We start from the raw sequence: 5,244 nt of genomic DNA on the forward strand, positions 1-5,244 counted from the left end.
TGTCTGTCCCATACCTCCCTGCAACAGAAGAGAAGTTTGAATTAGTTACAAAAGAGACTTGGGAGGGAGACAGTGTGAGCTGTATAGCAGGCGGAAAACCAGATTAGCCAAGATACATAAAAAATATGTAATTCTAGTCAAATGTGCTCTCGCATCATGTAGGACACAGAAGCTCAGCACAGGGACTTTCCTATTTTTCAGTTTCACACAGTGTTCATGTAAAAGCATAAGACTGAACTTAATTAGATGTGAAATAATCAATTATGTCAATGGTGAACTAGAGCAACGTCTCCCAGCTGTCCATTGTGACTGTTATGCAGTAGTCTTGGCCGGCGGAATGTGTCTCTGACTGATGCTATAAACAGATTAGACACTGGATCAACACATTGGAGTTTCCCAATCTGTCAAGTGTGTGGGCATCACAGTAAGGTATATGCATTTCATTGTGGCCTTCAAATGGAACATACAATTTATATCCAAACGCTTGAAGCTATGATAATAACCATAACATTTCCTTGAAGGAGGAAATCTGAACATGGGCTAATAGGGAATCCAAGTAATACACGATGATCATAATGATGTGTCAAATGTTTACTTTAGACCAAAGATCTTATTAGTGAGCGACAGGCTAAGCCACTGAAACACGGGGTTAGTGTTAACACAATGTAGGCCACAATTTATGACCCGAGGAAAGATGTGTCTTAGTTAAGGGAAAATTGAAACATTTATTCTGTTAGTGTTTCCACACAAATGTCCACATCCTCACTCATATAAGACAACGTGTTGGCCTATGAATTGGGGATATTCCACTTAGTCAACCAACACCGTTGAACAAGACCAACAGTCCTCTGTGCCATGGCACTAGTTTATTTAACCATTTCACCTCAGACCACTCTATGTCAGCTGCTAAGAGGCTAACCTTGGAGACGATAGACACTTTATCCAGAAGCATGACCGTGAACTTTACAACTTTACAGTTTTTTAAAAAGCGATTAGTATGTAGCAGGGGACTAATGGAAGGACCACCCACCGGGACAGACAGTACATATATATCTGAGCCAGGAAATGCCCTCCTCAGGCGCCAGCGGGGGTGGCAGTAAACATGGTTGTTCTCTGTGACTTACGTACTGGCAGGAGGTGAGGGCTCCACTGAGTCTGAGAAGACAGATTTTGGCCCCCAACTGAGATCAATAAACAGCTTGTCCCCCTCATCCGCCTGCTGTGAGTGAGTACCCAGCATGGCCATTTGTGTGTGTCTGTGTGTCTGTGTGTGCGTGCGTGTATGAGAGCGCATGCGTGTGTGCTTTGAGTAGTATATGGGCAATTTTTACCCAGAGTCTCTCCAGCCGAAAGGGCATGTTATATGCCAAGCCAACAACTCATTTCTCATGTACAAGACAAGTCATCTGTCTTTGAAGACCCAATAGAAGCCCTGCACACTATTAGTCACATGTTCTCTGTTCTCTGAGTTGTGGCTCCAGCATACCACCAAGAGCTGGAGCTGCTACATCAAAGAGCTAAATTAGTCTTACAGATGTAGGATCTTTCTTTGATCACCCTGTTGCATGACAACCTTCCTGCAATGCAGGACATTTTTAACATGTAGTGTATTGGTTTAAAAAGGCTTCTGAAGTTTGTAATTTCCACTTTGACATTTCAGACTTGATTTTCCCTTCTGACAAAAATGTCCATTAATTATATTTATCATAATAATTTACATTTCCTGTTGCTGCAGGATTATTTTCCTGCTGTAGCAAACTGGTTCAAATGAAGATCCTACACCAGTAACTCAGCCTCAAATGGAACTAATCATGTCTACTGCCTGAAGCCTATAACCAGGGAGGGTTATGTTCACATGGTCAAACATGTAATTGAATCCTGATGCAGTGAGTATGCCATATCCTTTAATTAAACTGCTTAGTAAACATGTTGTCCTCTGCTATGCGCTGGATGGTTCTCTATTGTATTTTAAGAGGTGTTCTGTTCTCAACTCTCTCCACTTTTCTGACAATGACAAAGCATTATTCCTTTAGAGCGCTGAGTGCTATGTAAATGAAGGGCAGTAGAATGATGCTAATAACTATGATGACTGTGATGATGAAATGATGACTATGATGACTGTGATGATGAAATAATGACTATGATGACTATGGTTACTATGAAGATGAAATAATGACTATGATGACTATGGTTACTGTGAAGATGAAATAATGACTATGATGACTATGGTTACTATGAAGATGAAATAATGACTATGATGACTATGGTTACTATGAAGATGAAATAATGACTATGATGACTATGGTTACTATGAAGATGAAATAATGACTATGATGACTATGGTTACTATGAAGATGAAATGATGACGAAAAAATGATTCACATGTATGAGAACATAACAAGCCACTGTAATAAGTAACACAACATTCATTATTAGAATATTACTCAACTGACTGCTTTCACTGGCTGAGGATTTGTCAAATTCAGATTAATTCTATTAAGTATGAATCTCCTAATGTTTAAGTGAAACCAGACAGTCTATGATGCTTTGCCATATTGATCTAAAAGTAATATTATCACTTCCACTTCACGTCCATTGTCGTGCGGTGTTCCCTGTTTCTGCTTCTGTTCCCATCGTGCCGTCTCTCAGTATGTTTCCATTGTATTTTCCACAACTTCACTGCTGTCCCGCAAGCAGGGGTTTTCCTATTTCATTCACACGCAGTTCAATTTAACTCTTTACGCTGTACCAACCTCTGTAGTCAATCTGGGGTCTATAGCCCAACATCCAAATGTCTGTCACTGTAAAATCCACAACACCAACAGAGCACAAACATTCTGAATGACAATTAGCACTCATTATTGTTCTAAGTTGTTGACCCTCACTAAACAAAGTTCAACTTAACACTGTAGTGAGAATTGTGCTGTAATGCCCTTACCCAGTTGCCTAGTCTTCCTGGCTCTCCTGTGTTGCCTGGGAGACCTCTGTGACCCTGCAGAAGGAGACATACAGTTGGAGTAGTTAGCATTAGCCTGGACCGCAACCTAGTCATGCCAAGTTGGCTCTCCAGCCTGGTCCAATGCTGTAACCAACTCTTTTATCTATCATTGCCACAAAGGAGTTGGCTAACAGCAGACCGAACAGACTAGACCACCAGGCTAACGGCTCTCAGATCATTATTCAAAGCAGTGGTGCTGTTATGGGAACTGTATTGGGCTTAGTAGTCACCTTCGGTCCTGGGGGTCCCTGGTTGCCAGGCTGTCCGTGCATACACTTACAGGTGGCCCTTCCTGCTGTCAGGCCAATCTCAGCATGCCCTCCACACTAAACAGAATAGAACAGTAGAGAACTTGATTAGTCAGTCCATCTGCAGAGACAGAAATTGTTATTCTGTCCTGTTCCCCACTCCCTAGAGACAATACACGAACACACAACACACATTTGGGAGAACATAGTCACTGCTATGGGAGACAATGAGAAAAGAGGCTGGATTTAAAGACACACTGTACTGTACGTATCTGTCACTGACGAACATGAACCTGCTGGCAGTCACACCCAACTCACCACACTGGAGAGCTCACAGCAGCCTTCTGAGTAGGCCTTCTCTGGATCACAGGACACATCCATCTGTTGGAGGTCTACCTACAGTACCAGGACACAAGACATTGCGGTCAGTGGGCTTTCATATGAACGCTGAATTGACCATGGAGCATTGATCAATTTATAGACACAACTACAAAATACTGTAGGAAACCCAGCATGATTTGGTTTGAACAGCACAGAACTTACTGAGGCGGAGCGATCTCCCACAGCCCTCTTCACGATAGAGGTGTAACCCTGGCGGATGATGGGTCTAGGATCATCGATGGGCTCCACGCTCACCTCCTCGCAGTCCACCAGCAACTTGACCTTATCGGCCTTGACCTGCAGCGCCAGCTTGTGCCACTCTCCATCAAACAACTTGTCCACCCGGTGGAAGGTGCGTAGCATCTGGGTGCCATGGGGGCTGGTGTAGAAGAAGTCCAGAGAGCGTGTGTCGCCCTGAAAACGGAGGCCCACCTGTTCACGTCCATCGGGGTCGCTGACCTGCCACAAGTTCCAGGACCTCTTGGCGGTGTCCTTCGTCACCTTAAATGTGGCAATGACGGAGTAGTCGGAGGGCAGGCCGTCGGGGTACACATCGCTGTGGCACGACAATCATGGGGTATTAGGAGACACTTAATATAGTTGAAAACATTAAATCATATTTTCATGCAGAACAAGCACTGGCATTTATAGTGTAATTGTATTTTGAATAAAATGATCAAATACTTTTGAAACAACAGAATCAGTGTTTCACAAGCTTAACGTTGGATACCTTATCCCACTGCTTTTAAACTTCTGCTCGTGGTCTCAAAGCACCCCCCACCCTAGTTGGAAAATGAAGCTCATTCAACCTACCATTAATGTTTTCAATCAGAACAGGCCTGTTGCACAACCTAATTTTATATACCCTCTTCTCTCCCTCTCTGGCTTCCTGTCAGGGCAAATCATTCCTGTTGCCTTTTTGATGCTGTACTTTGTATTTGATGTACAGTAACGCACTTCTGCTACTCAATATAAACATTTCTTAGTTGTCAGGCGTCGAAGGTTGATTGAGGACAGCTTTGCTGGCAACAACACAGAGAAGGAAAATACAGTTGAACTAGTGATGTTCAGTGCCTCCCAGCAACGAGGAGACAGACAGCATAAATAAGAAAACAAACAGCTGAGTGTGTAGCATATCTATGCCAAGAAAGTGTCAATCAGGGTTTGAGGATAGTTGGGGAAAATCCTTGCCTTTTCCAATTGAACGATGCTGTATTTATTTTCAAAGGAAACCCTGGATGATAGGCTGATACACTAATACAACTCATAATGCGTTTTGACTAACAGCACGTCATTATGCTAATCGACAAAGAATCAACTGCTATATTCATCCATTGTGATGACAATGAAATTCCAGTGGTGTTCCACCAGCTGTCCAATGGTGACTATCAAGTGATGAAGCAAAGGCAAATGTTGAGGTTTTTCGTGCCGGAGAGGAAATCAAATTTGTTGTTTGAAGGTGGGCATAATTACACTGAGTGGAAAAACGGCGGAAACCCCACTGGCAAAGAGGCCGAGAAGAAATGATACACATCGCTATTAGATCTCTCATTTGGGTGCATGGTCTTAGCTCACTTTTGCTAGCTCACATCCGAGGAAAGTAGGAAACCTTAAGAT

Source organism: Salvelinus namaycush, chromosome 35 (assembly GCF_016432855.1).
Source record: "Salvelinus namaycush isolate Seneca chromosome 35, SaNama_1.0, whole genome shotgun sequence".
Lineage (NCBI taxonomy): Eukaryota > Metazoa > Chordata > Actinopteri > Salmoniformes > Salmonidae > Salvelinus > Salvelinus namaycush.